General features: G+C 39.7%; 1 long non-coding RNA gene across 3 annotated transcripts in view; it reads left to right on the forward strand.

Moving 5' to 3' along the window:
- The window catches only part of LOC106633190, a 52,671-nt gene that overhangs the window by 11,359 nt on the left and 28,385 nt on the right, over positions 1-12,927 (forward strand). For all 3 annotated transcript variants that reach the window (XR_006054406.1, XR_001336292.2, XR_006054407.1), the window contains one exon: positions 5,402-5,459. This is a non-coding gene — a long non-coding RNA (uncharacterized LOC106633190). The remainder of the gene's footprint in view (positions 1-5,401; positions 5,460-12,927) is intronic.

Here is a 12,927-nt window from a genome sequence, read left to right on the forward strand (position 1 = left end):
CCATGATTTAAAAGATTAAAAGCAGCACTAATATCTACATGTGGAGTAGCAGATGTGGGAATTTAGAGTTGATATTGTTTTCAGTCAAACTGAACATTTTTGAACGCAATACTCTCCTGGAGACAAAATATACTAGGAGCATGATCTTTATATTTATTTTTTAGTCAGTTTTGCTTTTATTGGATAGTTGATAGCACAGAGACAGAGAGTGATTTATCCACTCTGTGATCAGAACATTATATGAAAGCAATTTAATGTCCCTGTATATGAAATAATGGCTGCAATGTAACAAATCATGGTCAGGTTTGTTGACCTTATGAAACCTATGGCGTACACATTTTCAGTTTGCACACTTGGTTCGAAAGTGACGAAATTACAAAGCCAGTCTGAAGAATTTGCTTTGAGGTTCCTTTTTTGTTTTTTATGTTGGTGAATAAGGTTTTAAAAGAGCCACAAAGGTTTTAGTTGTGCAGTCAGCACCAGTCTCAGTGTTACAATGGCCTAGCAAAGTGAAGACCACATTTTTGCTTGACAACCAAAGGGTGGTTTGTGCAGCATTAAAAAGCTTTTAGTTAGATTAAGATGCATCGACTGATTGGTGGAATATTATTTTAAACGGAGCCGGAGACACTGCCTTTAGTTTCATTAAAGAGATAATAATAGTACTTTGAAGTAACTTAACATTATTTCAGAAACTAAAATTGAAAACTACAAAGGCAAAACAGGTATTATTACCTTTTGTATTTCCTCTAAGTGTTATCAATTTATTTATTTTTTAATTCAAAATAAATCATGCCTACTTCTTCTAAAATTAAAGCTCTTTGTCCTTTTTATTCTGGTGGCCAAAAAGAATCTTTAATAACTTCACGGCAAATGTTTTCTACAGTTTCAGGGACAGGATAATAATTTATACTGAATAAGTTAAAACCAATTTTTTTTTACGTCCCACTCACCAAAAAGCATGTTTTCACACCACCACTTATCCACTTTTCGCACTTTATTATTTTGTTGAAAGGAAGAAAAGTATTTCAAGGATATATGAGATTTTTTTTTCCCTCCTCCATCATTGGAGTGGCTTGTTGTTTGTGTTTGACAGCAGTCGGCATGCTGATCTCTGGTAGGGGCAGAGAGAAACAAAGTAAACATACTTGTGCTCGGACATACCTGTCGAGACATTGATGTGCTGTGTTAGCAGTTTTATTGTTAACAGCTGGATCGATGACTAAAAAACAGTCGGACCACTTAAAGGTTACAAAATAAACATTTGTAAATGAGGTTACAGAGTTGGTCCACCCTCTTGACATCTGTTGGATGGATTAATATGAAAATTTGTACATGTGTTGGCCCAGAGGTCATCACTAATGGCTTAGTGATCCCCTGAATATGCAGCTAAATATCTCATGAAATACTTGGTTTGTCATAAATTTTGCTATGTGGATCAGTTTTAATACATGTTACTCAAAACGTCTGCTAACCGATGATCTCCCCGTTACTTTCAGCTGCAGTGTGAACATGGTAAACATTAAATCAGAGGGGTGTACTGTGAAGTGAGGTTAATGAGTCAGTGAGCTACGTTGAGCTTAAAGACATGGCAACGCATACTGCACAGCTTACCTGGTCCGTTGGAGGGTGTGCTTATATTGTGCTTATATTATGTGTGGTTATTTAGAGGTATTTATCACATTTTTTTCACTTTCATGTCTCATCTAACTATGTTTTTTTCTCCATCCCCTGCTAAGTCAGCATTATCCCACAGCCTACCCAAGTGGTTTGATTAGTTTGGTATCAAGTGCAAAGTTGTTTGGACCCAATATTTGAGTGGCGACAAGTTATTAAGAATGAGGCCAAATGTTTAAAATGCCCGAATTTCCTCTTTCTAAACCTGCCTGATTATTTGCATTTAATTGGCTGCAGCTGTTCTGGTCTCTAAATGAGACTGGTACCTCTGAATTGTGTACCCTTTCACTGTGGGCTGTTTGGATTTATCTGGATGAAAAAATCTCAGCTTGTACTCCTTTGTATACTTGATAGATTTGTTTGACATGTAATTGTCTGTACATGTGACTTCATTTCCCCCCCCCATACGTGCAAACAAACATTTGAGTACACACAGTCAAGAAAATACTTCCTACCAACCAGTTAGTGGAGCACCGAAGGGCCTCCTGGTTCCTGTGTATTTCACAGAGCTTTACTTTTAGGGCGAGCCTCGCTACTTAGTTAAACAAAAGGGCCTCCATGTTGGTCCTCTAGGTAAACACACTTTCCTGAGAAAACACGGACACAGTTACACTTTAACCTGCCCGGGAGGCCACAACTACATCCTCCCGGACAGTTTAGATCGAACTGGGCTATAGTTCAGACCCTCAGTGAGAATCATGTGCTGCACGTGAAACCATGCAGGCCTGTCAAACAATGGTGCCTTTGACAGCCGTGCTCCCCCTCCCTAGTCCACAGTACAGTCAGAGCACTGTCTCTCTAGGGCTTGGATGTCACTCCCCATCTCTGTTGTGCTCCCCTGGAGCTGACCAGCTGGCTTCTAGGCTCTGGGATGTGAAAAGCAGCAGCACAGAGGAGCTACAGTCAAAGTTTAGCCCGCATTAGCTCTTCAGAGAGGCCAGCAGCAACTCAAGCCAACCAAGTTGAAGTTGTTCCACGTAAATAACCTGATAAGTTCAGCCACTTGGGAGTAGCCTGAGCTGGTCCTTTGACCCACCTGACATAATATCATCTTTTGCCCCTTAATCCTGCTCTGCAATGTTTTTCACATTTTCACACACATTTTTTTTACATACACACCAACCACAGTGTAATAATCCTATACAGACAATATACAGAATTTGCTTTCTCAGCATGGCAAAAATGTGAATTATAGTCTTTTTTAAGCAATGAACTACAATTAAAATCACTCCCGGTTAGCAAAGACTGCAGGGATTGAGCAATTGCCTGAAGAAACACAAGTCAGTCAAATTTTAATAAAATGCAGATGGCTAAGCTCAAATGTGTTTCATGCTCTGGATTCTCAAGTATCCACAAGGCATTGCAGCATTAACAATTGTTCAGCTCTATAAGTCACTGGCGTGCAGTACAGGTACTGCATGTCGTGTCTAACTCACAGGTCATTCTAACTACATGCAGCAATGTCGCTTGTTGAAGTATCTCTGCCTGTAATGCAAAATAGAGAGAAGAAAGCATATTACTGTGCCTCCATTACTGCACAAACAAAGGTTTGAGTGTGCTTTGAAGCCATTGTGACTGGAGACATTTTTGTACACTCAGAATGAAGTGGCTGACTGAAGTCTCAAGCTTGAACAGATTTCAACATTAGGAACACTGAATAAAGCATTCTTATCTCTCTGCTAGATGATGGACATATAGGCAAGCGATGAGAGTTATATGATGTTATAGTTATGCAGAGCTGCCACCTCCCCCAGGCAGCGGCGGTCATGTAAACAGACAACGCTCTAGAGGAATGCTGGACTCTGTGACCTCCCGCCCCGACTGCTGTTACAGTGCACTGAGTTCAGTTAAAACAACCCTCCCCACGCTGCGCCTCCCCAGAGCTCCGCCTCGCCCGCCCTAGTCTGAGGCCCCTCAGGGTGGAAAAAACACACCTCTTTCACCCAACACCGCAGCCTGTTCACATATACATATACACGTACATGAACAGACACACACAGAAAGACAAGTGGCCCTTTTCTTTGCCATCCCAGCCATCAGGACATCAAGCTCCGGTTTCAGGCTGCCTTGTTCTTTGGTTAAACGTACTTGGTCCTCCTTTTATTCCTTCGTTCCTGTAGAGTTAAAAAAAAAAAATCATGGGTATACTGTTCAGTCCTATATTTTCAGGCTTAGTTGTTTCTTTTTTTGGGAACCGGAGAATTTAATTGTAAAATTAGCCTGTCCCTGACACTGAGGAGCTCTAAGACATTCTTTCCTCTTACCAGTCAGTATTTCAAATTCGCTAACTGATAACACTGACCTCAATTTTTGTTAGAAAATAGAACCGAATGAATTTTTAAAAAAATTACTTTTGTAAAAAGCTTGTTTTTCTGATTAAACTCTTTCCCCGCTTTAAATAAACATTCAGTGAAATGTGGTTTGGGAGGCGTATACTACAGTGTCAAGCAGACACTGCCATCTGCTGGAGTGCAAATTGAGGTGAAAGAGCAGGTCAGCAAGGATGAAGGCTCTAAGATGCTGGTTTGTAAAGTCAAACAGACTTACATCTGACAAAGTGCTGAGCAGCAGAGGAAAAGCAAGACAGACACTGAGAGCCACATCTAACAGAAATTCACTCTGTTTCTCAGTCACACACGAGTTGTAACCCCGCTAAGATCCCTTGAATAAATCAAGTCAGTCAGAGGGAAGACCTAGTTAAAACGTAGCATGAAGCTGAGCTGCAGCTGCTTATATGTCATGGTTTATGAATCTTAAGTGGATTTTGTAATTGATTGCAGAAGCAGAGTGATGATTATCGCTTTGCTGGAACTCGTCACATTAAACACGAGAGGCCTAACACATGTATGCGTTACTTGTGCACACAGTTAGACATGTGGATGCACACATACACAGAGGCACACACACATGCAGACACACACACACTCACACGCACACAATCACAGTTAGCCGTTGTCTGAGGAAATGAGGAGCTGTCTGGTGCCATAGCAACCAATGCGGATATCCCACCCTTCTAGAGCAAGACAGAAAAAAAAAACCAACAAAAAAACAAAAGTGGCAATGAGAGATTGACAAGGCCCTAATGAGATCCCTGCTACAGAGATTATCTATCTATTTATCTGTCTGTTTGTCTCATCTAGCTACTGTCTGTCTTGTGGTCCCATTCGGTTTATCACAGACCGAATGGGAAAAGTAGAAAACGTTAAACCGCAGCTACGGCAACATCAAGAAATTTTAGGAAACAAAATGTAAGGAACAGAATAGCCACGCGTGGGTGAGAAAGGTGAGCGCACACTGATGTGGAAGGAGAGAAATGAAACAAGGCAAGACAAAAAATGCTCAGACTACTCTCTGGGGCACGTCTGTCTGTTGTGAGCACTGAGCCATTGCCTAAAAACACAGACACTGCCGCAGTCTGCATCAGCCTCCCTTTCACCACCGTGGCTCCCGTTTGAACTGCGCTCATATGTAATACTATTATTCTGGCCCATATACCAGGTTACATAACACTCCGAGCCAAATCCTGACCTCAATCTGCAAAACAGTCACTCTTGCACTGATCAGAATGTTAGATTCCTTATGAGAACTGACGTATGTGGAGCACAGCAACAAAAAAATAGTCAAGATGTCACAGGACTGTTAATAGCCAAAGTTTGCTGGTTTGGTACTACCTACTCTGCATATGAGCTAATGACCATTGTTATTGTTTTTTCCCCTTCTGTAGGTGGCTCTAAGAACTTCTGGAATGGATGGAGAGCACCAACTGCGTTACCCCCCACCCGGTAAGTTTAGCCCTTATCGAGTCTCACTTCCTGGGCTGGCCTGCAGGTGGAAGTCACACCCACGGCTATGTACGCCACAAACAACATCCCTGTTGGAAAAAGACTCCACTCCCATTTACTTTTCCTATCTATCAAGTCTGTGTGATGTGATAATCATTGTTTGTGGCCACTTCATATCAGTAGTACAGCAGAGTGATAGTCTGTGTGTCTGTGTGGTGCTGATGCTATTTATGTCAGCAGCGTATGGCAGAAGACCACAAGAAGTGACTCACAGCACTGACATGACCTAAATCTTTTTTTTTCTTTACTGCAGTGTCATTGTGTTGTCTTTGTGTGAAGCCAGCCAGCTTTGCTCACACTGTTGGGCTTTGATGTGCTGCCCTGAAGTGAGTGTGGAACATGTCAGTGAAACTGTAGAGTCAGAGAGATGGCTGAATGAGACTCGAGAGAGGCCATGACTTTGACTTGTGTGAAAAAGCGCTTTATAGATTAAAATAAGTGTGTCTCTTGTTAGACTGCTAGTCAGGGATCATCGTAGGGGAGGTAACCCCTTAGTACAGATCCAACTTTTCCCTAAAGATATATATTATCCTCACATGACCTAGTTTTACCATTTCAATAATTCTTTGTGGATGAATTTACAGCCCTCGAAAAATCTTAGTAGAGGTGCCTCAGTCCTCCACTGCACCTTTACACTCGGTCCACCTGTGAATGAAGTTTATTGAAAATCATTGGGCCGTTCATCTGCCTCCATGCTGTTGTTCTGTTACCTGGCGTGGCCCCGAGTGCCTCCTTCTCCTCTTCAGGAGTGCAGCGGCTGCAGCCCCACCTGACGCACTTAACTGTTTGCCTACTGATCTACGCCTTGGCTCGAGGAGATGGATGGAGTGGGGATTGGACTACCAGCCAATAACAGTCCTCATTCTGACAGCACTGAAGTGACTTGACACATGTATTCAGCCAATCAGAGAACACTGCAGCAAAGGAAGAAGGAGCCGTTAAAAAAAGGGGGGTGTCTTCGGTGTCCTGTGCTTTCACAGGTTTTGCAAGTCACAGCTAAATTGCAAAACTGAAATCAAACCAAGTTGTGCGGTTATTAACTAGCACGTAAAACCTCAACACGGCACTACTAGATGGGATTATTCATAATCAATAATGTCTTTGAATATAAGGCCTGTAGTTGATAGCAAAATGTTGGTTTTATGCTACATTGTTTAAAAGTAATCACTGCAGCTATTAATAGGCTTTAATGAGCAACACATCCCTGTCACACTGTTGCTCTTGACTGCAGTGGCTACAGCACCATGGTTTGCTTTTCACTTTTGAGACATTTGAAAAGGTTGGTTTTGATTTTTGTTGGTTATCATTCACTCACTCATAGCTTGGATTCACTCTCGGCTTATCTGGATCTAAAAAGAGACCGTCTTCCAGCAATGATGATGCATATAAAGGAAAGAAAAGCTTTCATCTGTGGGGCCTTTAGGTATATTCACCACCTCAGAAATATGGAATGCCGTCCTAAAGAATCAACCCAGGATACAGGTTGTTATCTTTAGAGTCTGTAAAGTCAGTTACCGCAGTAAAAGGTCTATTACCTTGTCTGACACAGCGTGGCAGTGCCGTCTTAACGGCTGCAGACACATGCCACATATCAGTGTCCAGCCGGCAGAGGACCTCTCTATTAGTGTGCCCCTAACTGCACATGTTACAGTCCCCTTATCGGTCAATATTCCCTGGGAGCTTAGATGAGAGGTGGTTGTCTTGAGTTTTTATCTTGCAGTGCTGGTTGGCGATTGTGTTCGAATGATTTTTGCATTTTAACCAGATGGATACACGTTTATTTTTCACCAACGTGATGTGTGTTATGTAAGTAGGGTGTGGTCTAGTTGGCATCTGTCGGTTTATATTTAAGTACAATATTTTTAAAAAGTGATAAATAATCAACGCTGCTTTTTATTACTCAGAAATATGTAATATATTAACAGCGTGAGCATGCGCGCTTTATTGAGAGGTGATCCCGTGTGGTCGCTGACTTTATCACCTTTGAAAAGGATATTTTCTGTTATTAGTTTTTAGCTGATTATTAATGTAACATGTTAAATGAAATTTCAACAAACTTTTGTGGAAAGTTCAGCTGTGTGGTTAAAAAAACAAACAAGTAATTAGTTTGTGTTGTGAGTCTGGATCAGGATGCAGGTCAAGGATTATTTTTAATGAATTTTTAAACACTGAGATATGACAAAATTTTAAAAAAGAAGCATTTTGCTTTTGCTTCCTGAGCATGAGTGTGATTGGGTTATTTTGACAAAGATTATCAGTGTTTCGGAATTCTTTGTTTTGTTATCCTGACTTTTTGGAAAAATGTTCCTTCCATGAGCCTTGTAGGGTTTACTTTAAAGACACGATATGTCCGGTTTTTTTTTTTAGTCTATAAAAAAAAACAAAGTTTCAGTTCTCGGGACGAACGTCACAACAGCCGGTCCAATAATCCTTTGGTTCAGAACCTATAAAATCTACTTTTAAGTGACATATCATCATCTTCCGAACAACCATGTTTATATTCCTTTTGTGTTTGAACACTTATGTCGAAAAAGGTCATGTGATACCTGGGCCACAGGATAAGTTTATTTGTCTGTGTGTTGTTTTCTCTGTCTATATGAAAGGTAAAGCACTGATTTAAAAAAAAGAAAGAAAAAAGCTTCTAAAAAAGTTGCTTATTAGATCCATGTTCAGTTTGCTTCAGCCAAACCAGTTTCTTTCTGCTACGGTTTTAATGGCAAAGCACTTACAGGCTTATTCACCACTGGATCTAGTGCTGGGTGTATTGAAAACAGAGTTTGAAAAATATTTGTATTTAAAAAGTTAAAATGTTAGATTAAAAGATCAAAAACACCTCCTAGTCTCTTACTTAAATTGTCATTAAGGGAGCTTGTCATAAGCAGCGATTCACCTCTCTGTAATATCTTACGCTACTGTTTCTGCAGACCAGCATGAATTCATTACTCTGCACTGTTCTGCATGTTTACATGACTCATTTACAGACTGTAAATAATCCGTTCAAAATGAAGGGCTACAAAATTACAATTTGAGTTCTTTTTTTCATCTAGAAAATACATTTCTTGAATTGCTTCATAGCAACATTGTTATATTTTACAGGTAAAACAATCACAGGACAGTCTGTATATACAGTGCACTCTCTCATTCAGAACGTGTTGATATTTAATGATTTCTGCATATCTGTGCGACTTCAGTATTCAGGTACCGATCAAAAATTAACATGGTTTTTGATTTTATCCCGTGACCGCATCAGTATTCACGTTGATGATCAGCTCTTTTAAAATTGCATTGTGAGAGCCTGCAGACTGTAGTAGCTCTACTCACTGTGTGTATCTTTTTCCTGCCTCCATCCTTCCAAGCCTTACAGCTACAGTTCATGACTCACAAGGTACTCTGTGTGTGTGTTTTCTGTTTTATTTGTGTGCCTGAGCGTCTGAGTATACTGGAAAAGGCTATAGAGGACACAGTCCTGCATGGACTCTCAACGCTGCACAGGAGTACGAAAAACAGACATACCGGATTATTCCAGATTAGGAAATCTATGTACTTTAGTGATCGAGGATATGATTCAATGTTCTTTGGGCGGTGTTAATGTGGTTGAATGACCAGTGTTTTTCATGTGGCCTCAAGAAGTGAAAGTGCGACTGAGTCATCAAATAGAGACACAATAGAACAGGAAACCACAGTGGTGCCTACACACCCTAGTGCCGTAAGCACACAGTTGGGTTACTTGATTGCTAAATTTGAAGAATTTTGCTTGCTCATTATGGCTTTCCACTGTTCAGAGTCATGTCTCACGTGTTTGGAAAGACACACCCAACAAGTGGTCTGATTTATTGCTTTGGAAACAAAAGGATTTGTTTTACAGAGGGATGTGCGGTGTTGAATCTTTCAGGCGAATTACTCACCGACATTTGAAAAAGAAGGCAATTGTGCTTTTTTAGTGTTAACTGTGGATGAATATGTATTGAAGAGAAATGAAGTAGAAGAAGAAAAAAAATGGTACTGTACTGGCTCACATGGTGAATAGTGATTTATATTTTAGGAATTAGACAGTCTATTAAAAGTCAGGTGAAACAGAGAGGAAAATTTGTGAGGTTGCCGAGAACTACTGCTGTCATTTCCAAAATGCGGCGTTTCAAAATGATTAGACTAAATGCAAAAGTCCTACAGGAGAGAGAGAGAATATGTCAGCTACACAGATGTAACTTTACATGTTACTCTGAACATGTCTCATGCAGAAGAATAGCTTTCAAAGATTAGTTCCCTGTAGGAAATAAATTAATCTCAAGAACTTCCTATTCAAAACAATACAACATATAAAAAGAAATGAGATTTTCCTGACAATTTACAGACCATTTTTACTCTATATTATATCTTTTAAGGCATAGTGGCATCATCTATACCTATATGTCTTAAAGCGATATGTGAATGATTTAAAATTAGAATTAAAGGGCTGTTCCTATTTGTTGGATAAAAATAGCGAGGGATGACTTAGAGTCTGCTACTGATAATTATCGTGATTCTCCTTGAATGTAGCTTGCGGTCAGTGTACCGCTGTCTGGGGAATCCTGCATGCAAATGTTAATTTCTTCTTGTTTGCTGTCTTAATCTGGCTTTCATTCTTCCTGACCAATTGCTGTCATCTCAGAGGTTCAGATTATTGGCTCTCCTTTCCCTCCTCCACAGCAGACATGTGTAACAGTCTGGTAATGTCTGTGTAATATTTGGCATTTTCCAAACTAGGGTGATCCGCTTGGTGTTTATTAAAATGACTCAGCTTCCAGAGAGTGATGTCCAAAATAAAAAAGAGCAACTTGTTTGAGGTGAAAGGCGTGACCACACGCTGTAGACGCTACAAAGATGCAGTGTCTATGACATCACCCACAGGTTTGTGAAGGGAGGTTTTCACGCCAGGATCTGGGTTAGCCAGCCCAAATTTAGGCAAAGAGGAGGTGCATGGAAGGATATGCAATAATGACTGACTGTGAGAGGCTGAGACGCCTGCCTGTCAACAAAGACACTAGAAAGATGCTCTAGATTTAGGAGCCTATTGGTCTTTGAGATCTGTCACCTGTCCTGAATCTTACAGAAACATTTATCAAAATTAAGCAAAATTCATTTTGTTAAGAGGGTAAACCTCTCTGTTTTAAGAATTTGCCAGACCTGCTGTGCTTTTTCAGATTCTTATATATTTAGATTCGAATTTTGGTGACTGTTAAGTTACGTGCAGGTGACGCATGTTGAACGTGACACGCGAAACAAACGCAAATAGGTGGGATGATGAAGTGAACATAATACACAGGAAAATCAAAACAACTGGGACTTCAAATAAATGTTTTTTTTACACCCCCATAGATGTTAATAAGTGCTGTATGTCCGATTGGCACACCCATTACGGAGGAGATGTGCTACAATCTTTATAGTAAGATATATTGTTTTCTGTAATAAAAGTCACAAAATGAAATCTTTGCTAATAGGCAACCAGTATGGTAACACCTAACAGCAGCCTTTTATGGGCAGATATTTTAAATTCCATAAATTAAATAGAATTTGGTCACTGAGATTAAAAGACTGCATGTTTAGAATTAACAGGGTTGCTTTGTGTTTGTTTTTATTTTTAAATTGAAGGCTGGAAAATTTACCCAAAGTAAAGTTTACAAAGCAAGTTACAAATGTACTATGCATGTGCAAATTTATAGGTTATGGCTTTATGAATGGCTCAGTCTAATGTGTTGACACTATCATGTTTCCCAATATCTGAACAAATGCTATTCTAATGAGCACTAGTGAGGCAATTACCAAAGAAGAAATTATGGCAAAATGTCTTCTTTGTAATGTCTCTGCTAATACGAAGTAGTAGATGTGAAGTTCTGTTGTTGTTCTTGGATGATTTAGACTGAGTGTGCAGGACTGTCTGGTTAGTCGCTCACGTTTTCCCTGAAAATCCTCACCTTGATGCGTGTCTGACTTCAGTACTTCAAGCCCTTCACCTTTAATCCTCATTTAGTGTCATGTGATCATTTTATCCTTTTCACACTAATGGTGTGATTTGTTTCTGTCGTGTAACAGTGGGTAGAATTTTAATAGGAACGCACTGTTATTGTGCTCAATGTTTGTGATCTTTGACTTTTTCCACTTTTTTGATATGATCTTTAGCAGCTGCCCAAATAGCATAATTGTGTGCACAGTTGCACAAACTCTCTTGATGATTCACTGAGACATTTGGTGCAAATTAAGTTGTGGCACAAATATGACTCCCAAAATAATACTTGAACAGAGCAATTTAGATCCAGTCACAGCTGAAGCATACTTTACACACAGATAGATTGATCTCTCCGTCATGTGCTTGGCTCATTGGTTGCTGAGGTCCTGTGGTAATAATTACTTGGTGAAACTTGGTGTAAAGTGCACAGTGTTTTAAATTACCAAGAATAATTTAATGAGTAGTTCTAGTGCTTATTCATATCTATAAAGTAGCTGGGTCCTCAAGGTTTCTGGATAGTGACACTTTTTCTGTAATTTTGCCTCTGTTTGCAACCACAGTGGATTTTAAGTCAAATAATCAAGATGAGATTCAAGTGCAGGTCAATTCACGTTTAATTCAAGAGGTTTTACCAAAGTTTTAAATGAAAGGTTTACAAATCCACATTTTCAGAAGGTCAAAATTAATTGGACAAACGAACCTAAATTTAAATACAAGAATCGTTTTCTCCCCCTAAAAGGGAGGGTGTCCAGTCGGTTCCATTTGTTTGTCTGTCTGTTTGTATGGCATCCACAGTTTTCATTATATAGTGTTCAAATGTTGTGTGATGGTAGATAACAACATCTTAGGCTAGGGCTGTTTGATATAACTATATATATCGGATGACGATATAAAGACGTCTATCGTTTCATTTTACGCTATCGTTTGTTTTGTGATGTCGCAAAATAAACTGTTTACAGCAATATTTTTTCATCGTTTTGATGGTTACTGTAGTGTGTATATTAATTTCTTCTTTCTCTCTTTCTCTTATATTTAATATAACCACACTACAGACGGACAAGCGCATGTTTTATGCGTTGTCCTTAGCAACAACGACGGTAACACCATCACGTGTCCGCTTGTTTATGTTCCACGTAAACCTTTCACAATAAAGCTCAAGATCCTGTTGAGACTTTTCAAAATAAACTGAATCACGTGAAAGAGCAGATTATTTATGGATGAGAAGTAAAAAAGAGCCGTCAGGTGCTAAAAAATAAACCTTAGACTTAAACGTTAGAACAGGCAACTCGCAGCACGCCGTGTGATAAATACTCACAAAGAAAACGGCGGCTGTTACAACTTATGTCTAAAAATGTATCGTTTCATGCATCGGTTAAAACACTCGACTCCAGCTACATGACGCACAGCTGGGAACACTTCCCGCAA

This window comes from Haplochromis burtoni, unplaced genomic scaffold, assembly GCF_018398535.1.
Source record: "Haplochromis burtoni strain Fernald_Lab_line unplaced genomic scaffold, NCSU_Asbu1 Contig_56, whole genome shotgun sequence".
In the NCBI taxonomy this organism is placed as follows: Eukaryota; Metazoa; Chordata; class Actinopteri; order Cichliformes; family Cichlidae; genus Haplochromis; species Haplochromis burtoni.